At 44.1% G+C, this 12300-nt stretch overlaps 1 protein-coding gene across 1 annotated transcript in view; it reads left to right on the forward strand.

Moving 5' to 3' along the window:
• Nucleotides 1-12300, forward strand: part of ADGRF5 (adhesion G protein-coupled receptor F5) — a 112781-nt gene that overhangs the window by 39344 nt on the left and 61137 nt on the right. The gene's annotated exons all lie outside the window — the stretch shown is intronic.

Below are 12300 nucleotides of genomic sequence, written 5' to 3' on the forward strand. Positions count from 1 at the left end.
TTTCTTGACCCTCCTGTTAAATTTGCCTGCCTTGACTCTTTCTCAGGGTAATTCAATGAATCCTTTCACCCTACTGCACAGGGCTAGCCCCTGATAGAGACTTCCTCATCCTTCACCATGTCATAGGTAAAGCAGGTAGCTTGTTCCCATTTTATGGAATACAAAAATGAGAGGCTCAGAGGTTTTGTTGTTTGCTCAGCATCTCACAATTCATCTTTTGGGGGCACTGAAATAAGAAGAAGCCCAGATCTCTGCCTTTCCAACATAAGGATAAAAGTCATGTGGAATAGAGAATGAATGTGATTGGCTAGATTCTATCAACTTGGTAGCAACATGGATTCCCAGTTGTGCTGGAAGTCTGTAGACAGATTAAGCTATTGCCTGGTCCAGATTTTAGCAGATTCTAATGCCTGCTGCCCATTGGTATCACCCCCAGAAACTTAACAAAAAGAAAATGATGCCCAGACACTTCCCTGGAATAACTGAGTCAGAATCTCTGGGGAAAGGGCTCGGGCATAGTTTTTTGTTTGGTTCGTTTGTTTTTAAACCTCCAAAGTGATTCTGTTATGCCGTGAGGGTTGAGAACCACTGAGTCCAAACTGTAAGAGATAAAGTCTAAATTGAGAAGCAGAAGTGATACCGCTTCATGGAGCCGAGAAGTTGGGGCCAGAAGTCCCAGCAGCTGTGAACATCACGTATTAGGATTCTGGCGGCTCCTATTTATGAGAGGAACAGCCCCCTCTCACACCTGCAGGTGAGAATGAAGAGGCATCTCTACTCCCCAGACAATGGCACTGCCTTTCAAGTTTAAATCAGAACAACCCCACTGGCTTCCCTGCAGATTCACTGGCTCCCTGTTACTTGCGGAGTTTACAGAATCAGATGAAATGTTCTAGGTAAACAGGACGTACTCTTCTACCGCCAAATGACTACGGGGGTGGAGGTCATCTATTCTACTCAATGTCATTTTAACGTGTCTCAGTTCCCAGAAAAAGAAATACTCATTATCCTTTGCATGATCCGCCACTTTCTGGATTGATCTATAGATGGATAGACAATAATTCAGAGCTATTTGGTTTTTTTAAAAATAGATTTTATTTATTTACTTATTTATTTTTGGCTGCGTTGGGTCTTCGTTGCTGCGCATGGGCTTTTCTGTAGTTGTGGCGAGCGGGTGCTACTCTTCGTGGTGGTGCCTGGGCTTCTCATTGCAGTGGCTTCTCTTGTTACAGAGCATGGGCTCTAGGTGCGTGGGCTTCAGTAGTTGTGGCACGCGGGCTCAGCAGTTGTGGCTCACCGGGTTAGTTGCTCCGCGGCACGTGGGATCTTCCTGGACCAGGGATCAAACCTGTGTCCCCTGCATTGGCAGGAGGATTTTTAACCACTGCACCACCAGGGAATCCCCAGAGCTGTTTTTTAATCAGAAGATGTGTCCCTAGAAACTTCCTCGCTGACATTTCTCAGTATAATCCAAATTAGTATCACTCATCGCTGTAATCTTTGTCTCCTTTATAAGGAGAACTGGGTGGGTGGGGGGGCCCTCTCAGCCTCAGTTTCCCCAGGTCCTGGGAGTTTCAACACAGAGTAGGTGCTGCAGGAAGGCTTGTTGGGTTAAATATCTGTGTTGACTGTGGAGGCGCTATGAATTCACACGTTATTTACCAGCTCAGCATTTCAACTCACCTTGTCTGATTCTAGTGATGATGGTTAAAATAACTGGAGTCTTGCCTATTTCCTAAAAGATAATCACAAAGGTGAAACCTTTAAAGTCACAGCTTAGTGGAAGCGTTTACGGTGATAGGTGTGCAAAGAGCTGTAGAATTACAAAGACAGAGAATCCTTTCCTTTAATCAGCTTATACTCAGAATGGGAGGCAAGGCTCAGGCCTTGGGAATTTTAATAATAACAGGTAATATCCACTGAGTACTTATTATGTGCCAGGCACGGTGTTCAGTGCTTTACAAAGACTGTTAAGTCATATAGTTATTCCAATAATCCAATATCTCAGGTACTATTATAATACCTACTTTATAGACAAAAGGACACACAATTTTAAGTAAGTTGCCCGAGGCACACAAAGCTGGCAAGTAGTGAAGCCGGGATTCCAGCGCAGGCAGTCTGACTTACCAGTCCAGAGGCCTAATTACTGTGCTGTGCTCCAAAAACCACAATAGTGCTGCAAAAAAATCCAAATGCCAGGGCCAGCAGAGTAGTGGAGGAGAGAAATGCAGTGTATTCCAAAGAATGATGTATCGCTCGAAAAGACAAGAAAAGAGGCATGTGCTGTAAAGGGTAAGAGCTCAGATTCGGCAACAGAGTTGGCTACATACTGTGTGACTTGGGGTGTGTGATTTAATTTACCGAAGTCTCAGTTTCTCCATCAGTAAAATGGGGATATTGCTACTTCAAACAATATAGGATTTAAGGATTAAATGAGCCTAGTACATGCAGAGCGCTTAATCTAATGCCAGCATATAGCGAGGGCTTGATAAATGATAGCAATTGTTGTTACTAAGGGAATAAGCAAGACCTGAAATAATGAGTACATCTCAGAAGGGAGGCATGGGTCATTTCAACTGCCAAGAATAGTGTGAGAAGAAGCTAAGAGGTAGCAATCCATTCAACCAATATTTGTTGTTAATATTTAGGACACATTTTGCAAAAAATGGTACAATAAAAGCTTGTGAGTAGGTCAGCCTGTTCTGTATCCAAGTGTCATGGAAGAAAAATGTAGCAGGGCTGGGTTTTCCTTAGGTTGCAGTGACCATGCTTGCCAGGTGAATCACCCCAAATATTCTCTGGGCATTTGAGAATGTTCAGAGTACTTGAATGTGGTACAGTAGCAATCTATGAAAAATAGTGTTCTAGGCAAATGAATCAGCTGATGGTATTGGATATTGGACAGGGAGGAAAGGAGGGAGGGTTCAGGAGATTGCTGCAGTCATCCCGGTGAGGATAGTGATGAGATGGTAATGTCCACACCAATATGGAGGCCGAGGAAAAGAAAACATGGCAGTGGAGGTATTTACAGGACTTAGCGAATGGCTGAATTGCTTCCCCAACTCCTGCCCTCGATTCTTGTAACCAGGAATACCTGTGGGGTTGTGAGTCTGTGAAACTGAAGAATGAAGCCAGCAGCTGGCAAACCTGGGAAGAGGTGGGTTAGGAGAGAAGAGACACATTACTTCTGGATGAGCTGAATTTAGACCCAGCTGGAAATAGTCTAGTTGGAAAGATGCTCCTAATATTTATCAAAGAGATCAAGGTGGAAATAAAGTTTGGGGAATTTTCATGTAAACTGATAATTAAAACTATAGATGTGGGCTTCCCTGGTGGCGCAGTGGTTGGAAGTCCGCCTGCCGATGCAGGGGACACGGGTTCGTGCCCCGGTCTGGGAAGATCCCACATGCCACGGAGCGGCTGGGCCCGTGAGCCATGGCCGCTGAGCCTGCGCGTCCGGAGCCTGTGCTCCACAACAGTGAGAGGCCTGCATACTGCAAAAAAAAAAAAAACAAAAAAAAACAAAAAAACCCCAAAACTATAGATGTGGACAAGCTCCCTAAGAGAAAGTGTGTCAAGGGAGATCATCCAAGGACCCAAGGGAGGTCTGGAGGGCCTACAGTGAGACAGTCAGTGTAGGATGAGAAGGAGGGAATCATAGGAGGAGAGAAAGGAGCAAAGACTGGAGCGAGGAGAGACCCCAGGGGAAAAGAGGGGGCTGTGAAGCAGGAGGTGTTAAGTGTGGTCAGAAATCAACAAGAAACCAGGGAGGGCCAGCACTAGTGAAGAATGTCACACTTTAGAAAATACTTTTTTTTTTAACATCTTTATTAGAGTATAATTGCTTTACAATGGTGTGTTAGTTTCTGCTTTGTAACAAAGTGAATCAGTTATACATATACATATGTTCCCATATCTCTTCCCTCTTGCGTCTCCCTCCCTCCCACCCTCCCTATCCCACCCCTCTAGGTGGTCACAAAGCACCGCGCTGATCTCCCTGGGCTATGCGGCTGCTTCCCACTAGCTATCTACCTTACGTTTGGTAGTGTATATATGTCCATGCCACTCTCTCAGTTCGTCCCAGCTTCCCCTTTAGAAAATACTTTTCATAATAAGGTGAGGACTAAAGTCAGACTATCCAGATTAAGGAAATTTTGGAATGGCCATGACTTCTCAGGGTACTGTAGTTGGGGGGAAAAATAATACTTTTTTCATTTTAAGTAGCACACATACATACATTATTCTTAAAGTCTAACAAAATGGAAATTTAAGAGAAGTGAAGTCACTGGCTAAGGACACCAAGGCCTGATGTCAGAGATATGGAGTGAATGGCGGCTGGGAAAGGAGGCAGCGCAGAGGGCTAAGATGGCGCTGCCGAATATTAAAATGTGGGACTAACTGAAACCACAAGGTAGATAAATAACTGCTGCCCCGGGGCCCCTGGAGTGTCCAGAGTGCCCCCTCCCACCTCTGCCTCGGTCACCCAGTTGCTTGCCTTGGACCCTTTCACAGACCTCCCCACTAACTGGCAATGAGGGCCCTGAGGACTCTGCTCTTGCAGCGACCAGGGACTGCTCTGATTGGGCCACTATTGTTGTTATTAGAACACTCAGTATTATTTTCTCTGACTGGGCCACTATTGTTGTTATTAGAATACTCAGTATTATTTTGAATCTCACCACGTAAATAGTAGAACCACAGAACTGTAAAGGTTTGGACCAACACCCAAGCCCCCTGAGGCTCTATACAGCCTGGCAGCCAACCCCAGGGCCACCCTCCATGGCAGTGGAAATGCATTGTCTTGCCAGGGCTTAGGGAAACCCCTCCATGTGGTAAATGAAAGTAGCAAGATGGTTGAGATAAGAGCAGAGTTAGGAACTTAATGTTTTCGTGGAGATGGCAATCTCTTGCTCAAAGGTTAAAATCCTCCAGTGATTTACAACAAAGAAAGAAGGATACAAGGTTATCAATGCCACACACATGTGCAGTGTGTTTTAGAAAACTTGACCCCATTGTGTACAAACAAATGTTCCTCTATAATCTGATAGGACTGAGCTACCCTGACACAATGCTACTGCAGGACTTTATTTTAAGGCAAAGGAAAATTAAATAGAAAAAAAAAATTTCAAGGCAGTTCTTTCATTGGTATTGTGTTTGTGTTAAATAAATATTTAGCTTATAGTTCTGCATGTGTGACGGATGAATCATCTCATTAGATAAGGTCAGCAAAGGTAAGTTTTATCACTTCTGTGTTTGAAAATACAGATCTGTGAAGGCAGGCTCTTAAAGTAGTCCTTGAGGACTTTTAATCTTCACTTCTGCAATTCAGGAGGGAGGTTATTGATGACATCCTGTCTTAATTGCAACCCTGAGCAAAGAATAATAATCTCAGTCAAATTGCAATGGAAGTCCTGAAATTTCATACTACCATTCATCATCTGCCATCAAGAGGAACTCTGCTTTGAATTATTCTCTAGTAGTAGTATAACATAGATATATGTGCCCCAGAACATAGGGAACAGGGCACAGGAAGATATACCATTGGCTTTTTCAAAGGATACAATACCTGTCTAGTTAGTCACACACAGGCCAAGGATTAGTAAGATGCATGGCTTCCCCTGTTAGTGTCCTAGCATGCAATGCAATTCTTCCTTTCTTAAAAAGAAAACCATGCATATAACATCACCATCTGTGTATGACACAGAAACCAAGCAGTTTACCTATGGGAAGAATCGCTACTCTCTCTCCTCCACTTTTTAACCAAATATCTTGAGTTTTATGTGCCCACCACATTCACAAGTCCTGACCTCCCATTTATAGCTGAGCAGAGCAGGGAATCTCCAACCAGGAGGCAGTCATTTGCCTGAGCATTAAAGAGTGGATAGAATTTGAATATGTGGTGATTATGTTGAGTCGAAGGGACAGGAAAAAAAGGAAGATCAGGAAACCAAGTAAATGATGACAGGATTACTTTGGTTTTGCCAAACACTGAAAAATAGTTTGACCATAATAACTACCCTTTCCCACTCCAGGATTAGTCTCAAAGATTAATGTTCATATTATTACTTTTGCATGAACACTGGGAAATCTCTTGCACTATTTTAAATTATGAAAAAGCAACCAGCTACAGTAGTGAAAATATGATAGGTGCTTATTAAATAAGCCAGCTCCAGGTCATGAGGGCCTTCAGCATCAGCAAAAGCCATTGCCTTTGTTCCGAAGGCAGCTGGGAGCTGAACAGAGGTAACACATGAGAAGAGCGCTTCCAGAAGGTCAATCTTGCATCTACATAGGTGATGGGCAGAGAGGAAAAGAATCCAGCCATCGCAGTGGTGCATGTGAGGGGCAGTGAAGGCCTGGACTGTGTAGTCAACCAGAGATGTGAGAGATAAGTGCAAGAGATAGTTAGGCTCAGAAGCCTAAGTGTGGTTACAATGGATTTGAAATAATTGTGAGAAATTTTGGCACCTTCACAGGCCAATTCCTCTGCCCCAAATTTGAAATCACCAGGGGCCATCAGCTCTCTGGCTTTGCTGAAAAGAAAACTGAGACTCAGAGAGGTGAAGTGACTTGCCCCAGTTCACGAACCAATCAGTGCCAAAGTGAGGCTAGAATTCAGTTGCCTGGTCTAAGGTCCATATAGAGAAAGTTTTTCATTTATTCTTATTGATATCCCACTGAGAAGATCTCATAGGCCAAATGGTATCTTTTCCCAATGCAATAGATTGCAAAATTTATAATTTTGTCACTACCACATATCAACTGTGCAATCTTGGTGAGCTACTCATCCTTCTAACCTTCCATTTCCATTTTTGAATATGGAGTAATTAGGCATAATTTAGTGGTATCATAGGATCATGGAGAGGGTTAAATGACATAATCCTTGGAGAGAGCTTAGCGCCATGCCTGAAACAGATCCAGTAAATGACAGGGATCTATCATCATCAGCATCACCATCAGCAGCAGCATCACCATCAGCATCATCACCATCATCATTGCTGATAATTATTCTCCACCATCCTATCACAAACAACTTGTCTGACTGTAGGACAACATTATTATCTATTGATAGAATTTTAAGAATCCTTGGTTGAGCTCTTCAGTCCTGACTGACTCGACCCCTAGCTGCCTTTGAGACACAGAGCCCTTGCCAGGCCCTAGTTTTCTCATCTAAAAAACTAAGAGGGGTGTGTGTGTGCATGTGTGTGTGTGTTTGTAGAGGGCTGGCAAGAGTGCTTGAACTAGAGATGACTTCTCATTTGTCTTTCAGTTTTAAACTGTGTATGTTTTATGCTCTATTCAGACACACCAATAATCCATTTTTCAATTTTCATAAAAACATTCCCAGAATAAATAGTAAATACTGGGCAGCAGACCACAGGGCCACACTCACACTTTTTGAGTGATAAAAAATAAAAAGAGGTATCATTTTTATTGAATTCTATATTAGTTTGCTAGGAGCACTGTAATAAAGTCCTGCAGATTGGGTAGCTTAAACAACAGAAATTTATTTTCTCACAATTCTGGAGCTTGGAGGTCTGAAATCAAGGTGTTGGCAGAATTGGTTTCTTTAGAAGCCTCTCTCCTTGGTTTGTAGATGCTGTCTTCCTCTGGTGTCTTCATGTGGTCATTCCTCTGCGTGGGTCTGTGTCCTAATCTCCTCTTATATGGTCACCGGTCATATTGGATTAGGGCCCCACCCCTATGACCTCATTTTGATGCAATGACCTCTTTAAAGACCCTGTCTCCAAATAAGGTCACATTCCGAGCTGCTGGGGGGTTGGAATTCAACATATTAATTTTGGAGGACACACCTCATCCCTTAACAAATTCAGCTGTGACCAGACTTTTTTGTGCTTTGTGGGCACGATCTCTAATCTTTACAACAATGCTGCAAAGCGGGTACTGTGATCCCCATTATTCACATCAGGAAACTGAGGCTCCATGGGGTTAAGTGTCTCACCAACAGTTACTAAGTGATGGAGCTGGAATCAGAACATAGACCTGTTTTGCATCAAAGCTAGTGCTCTTTCCACTACAGTCTATTATAGGAAGGAGAGAATCACTGGACCCCTAATGTCATTACATTCATTTTCTTTCCAAGTCAGAGCAAAAACCAGCTCTGCCTTCTCTGTTGATGGTGATTGCTCAGGAGAGCAATGCACTCCCAGGGACCGTAGCTGAACCTTCATCACAGTGGTTGGACAAGCTGACCAAGGCAACGTCCACAAGGAATTCAAGGGACGGCTAAACATCGCCCTTTGGGCTGCTTTATTCCCTTTAAACGGAGACAAGGGCCTCTGCTTATGCTCTTCTCCTTTGCCTGGGATTCTCTTTTCTTGCCCTGTTTTACATGAAAACATTACCCATCCTTCAGGGTCTGGCTGGAGACCTCAGTCACTCCCAAACTCACCCAACTTCCCCCTGTCCAACTTCCTCCAGTCATCTCATCCCTTCACACTGCAGCTCACTTTGGAGACAGGCCAAGTTGGGGGCAATTCTCATTCTGTTACTTACTAGCTGGGTGGTCTGGGTCAGTTCGGTAACCTCTCTGAGAGCCTTCACATTCTCATCTATGAATTAGGATTAAAACACCTACCTCACAGGTTTATTGTGAGAGGCAAATTAAGTGAATGAACATATCAATTGCACTGAGGGCTGTGCCTGGTACCTAGTAGGCATTTAGTAAATAGCATTTTTAAACTTACATTTTTTCTTCCAGTCTCTGTTTGCATGCCTTCCCGATGAGATTGAGAACTTCTTAGGGGCAAGGACCATGACTCATGTCAATTCATGAATGCATAGCACGAATTTAGGCCTACAGAAAGTTCTCAATGTTTGTTGGTTCGTAATTGTGCACCATGATTGATGCTATGTGAGATATATAATACAACCTCAAATAACAGACTTGGCTGCTTAATTGCATCAAAAACTATTGGGTAGATCACATTTGAGTCCATACTCCCATGAAACCATCATTCATCCACCATTGATTGACTGCCTCCTAAATGCATCCCCCTTAAGATTCTGTTTCTATGTAGTTTCTTTAGTAGACAGAGGACCATAGGCTGGTGATGGAAAGTGACAGGAGTGTGGATAGAGCAATGGGATGCTGAAAACGTGGACCTGCAGACCTCAAACCTCCCTCTGCATCAGAAACAGCTGGGACAGATCCAGACGCTCAGCTCCCTACCCTGCCAGAAATGCTAATTCAGTTGGTCTGGCATGATATTAAAACAACCAATAAACAAATGAAAAGAGGAAAAAAAAAAAAGAGAAATTCCCCAGGTGCTTGTTCTGATGTGCAGCCAGGGATAAGAACCATTTAAGCAGATGATGCTCACATGCTCCAGGGAACTTCCTTCCAGGGTGGTGGTACCCAGGCAATGTTAAGGGGAGGGGCTGTGCTCAGGGACCAAGCCAGGAGCAGAGCCCTGGACTGGAGGAAGGACGAGGCACCTGGGCAGAGGCTGATCAAATGTGGGCTTGCTTTCACCTCTTGCCTTCCTTCTCCCCAGGGGGAGCCAAGGAGAGTATCAAGGCTGGGGTCCCCAGGGGAGAGGGGCCGAGAACACCAGAGAGCACAGGAGGGCAGAGCTGTGTAGAGCTTAGGAAATCATTCCCAGAACGAGTCTCATGATTGCTCTATTTATACGGAGCTTGGAATCATAAATTGATGATGACATTGGGTCATCAGACCACACAGATGTGGCCATTTCAAGAACAGGCTTCTAAATTTGCAAAAGGAGTACAAGCCTCTTGACCCCTGCACCCACCCCCTCGATCAAATTGCGGCAGCTCAGGGCTGATGAAGGGTTTCCCGGAGACCAGTTGATCTGAAGCACTGGTTGTTTAGAAGATTTGGGAGAACTGTTCCCTGATGTGTTTCAGGTCAGTTTCACAATGAATGTTTCTGGTGCACATCCTTCCAAAAGAGAATGTTGTTAAAGACTGCTCCAAGGAACCCAGACCCTCCTCCTCCAACTGCAGTGATGCTGAGAATCCTGGCGACTTCTTCTCGGCATATGAGGCTTATGATGTCAGGGTGCTTGATTTCCCTCCCCCTCTCTTCTAACTTCACAGACAGGAAAACAGAGTCTGAGGAACCAGGAAGTTGCTCATCACCCCAGGGTGACTACTAAGCATGAGGTCATATCTCCCAGCTTTTTCTAAGATAACAGCAGGCTCATATAGGTTGGTGAGTTTTATAGACAGTGTCCAGAATTTATAATTTAAAAGGAGAAAGAAATTGGAAATGACATCAGATATATTTCTTTCCATTTCTGCCTCTGCTTGTCTCTGAGTTTCTTAGCTGTGGTCTGCCATTTACTCCAGGAATTTGGAATAAATATAAACTTCTCAGGGATTTACAATGAAAGGGGCCCTACTGAAGATATATTGCCTTGACATGGGGTGCTACTCTGGGCTTTTCGTTGCATGGATTTGGATTCTCTTCCCCGTTAGCCAAGTTAAACAGCCTCCACTAGCTTCCTCACTGATGAGAACAGCTGGACGGTTACTGAGACGTTATTGATATAGGTGAGAATAGTGTGTCGTCAGAAGGCTCTCCCCAAACATAGCAGGAGCCCTAAAAACTGAATTGATCTTCAGCTGGTATCACTGTTCAGATTGGTCAGGCTCGCGCCATATTGGTTGTCAAATATTTTTAATACTACCTCTCCCTCAAACTGATGGCCTTCTTCCTTCAAGTGGAGGACCCACCCTTCACCCTTACCATGTAACTGATGACTGTATGTAGCTGTTATCTTTCTTCTGTATCCAGAGAACATCCCCTCCCCACAGTGCAGTCCTTCCTACATCTGTATTTCTACTGAATTCTGATTTTGTGGCTACAAAATAGGTCAACAGAGAAAAGGATGTCAATTTCATCAAGAACTATGTCCAGGGAGGCTGGGGGAAGATGGGGACAGCGGACAGTATTGGCCAGTGGCTATTATACAAAAGGACCAGACATGACCATTTAGGTTGTGACCATTTATTTGGTCATTATCATGACCAAGATAATCCTTGCTAACTCTGACAAAGACCAACATTGGGAAACGAGAGAAAGATGTGGAGTCAGGGCTTCCCTGGTGGCTCAGCGATTGAGAGTCCGCCTGCCGATGCAGGGGACACGGGTTCGTGCCCTGGTCCGGGAGGATCCCACATGCCATGGAGCGGCTGGGCCCGTGAGCCATGGCCACTGAGCCTGTACATCCGGAGCCTGTGCTCCGCAATGGGAGAGGCCTGCGTACCGCAAAAAAGAAAAAGAAAAAAAGAAAAAAAAGATGTGGAGTCAGCTTGAATGTACTAAGGGAGGCTCATTAACTATTCAGTTACTAACTCTGGTCTCCTTGATTAACTGCCTCAAAATGGACCCAGCCAGTACAGTGCACTAAGTCAATGCCTAAAAAGATTAAATTCCCTCCAAAATACCCGATTCATCGCCAAAACAGTTGTTATCCCCAGGCTAAATCAGCCTGCTCCACACTCACAAAAGCCTACTCCCTTCAACAAGGAATGAGTGGTTATGCTTTCCCTGCAGTAGATGGATCTGGTCTTAAATATCTATTTCTGTAACCTAAATTGCAAAGCGTTTTCCAAAAGCTGTTGAGTTGTAGAATTTTAAAAATGTATTTGATTGCCAGATCTGCAAATTGAGTCAGTTTTCCAGGGCCTTATCCTTCCTTCTTTTCCACTGGGGAAGAGGAAAAGGAGGCAGCGACAGCTGGTGATTGAAACACAATCCTCCCTGGCATGTAAGTCTTGGCTATCTCTCCGTGTGTTATCCTGGCCAGGTCCCCTGGTGTCCCCGGCAATGCCTGGACCAAGGGCTGTCCTTGATGGCGGCCCTCTGGATTCCACTAAGGTCAGGGTGAAACCATTGCAGCCAGCATCCCTGGAGCTCTGCATAGCTTTTAGTCACATCTGAGCCTCAGAGAAGTCTGTGAGAGAATTAGAGGAGATCTAAGTATCCCCATTTCATAGATGAGCAAACTGGATGCAGAGAAGTGTCAAGGATGCAATTAGTTTGTAGTCATCCTGGATCCTAACCCATATCTCCTTAGTCAAGTATTCTTTTCACAAAAACACATGGACGTAAAAATGTCAGTAAGGAAAGGAATCTACACAAAGTAGTTTGTTGTGGTCCTCAGACCCATGAGAGGTGGGATTATTCCACGCGATACTCTAACTTTCAAATGCAACAATGATTAATCTGGTCGCTGAAAAACTTTGTTTTCATTACTAGCATTGTAAAGAGATAGCTATAAAAAATCAATATATTGAGATATATATCAA

Source organism: Mesoplodon densirostris, chromosome 10 (assembly GCF_025265405.1).
Source record: "Mesoplodon densirostris isolate mMesDen1 chromosome 10, mMesDen1 primary haplotype, whole genome shotgun sequence".
NCBI lineage: Eukaryota > Metazoa > Chordata > Mammalia > Artiodactyla > Ziphiidae > Mesoplodon > Mesoplodon densirostris.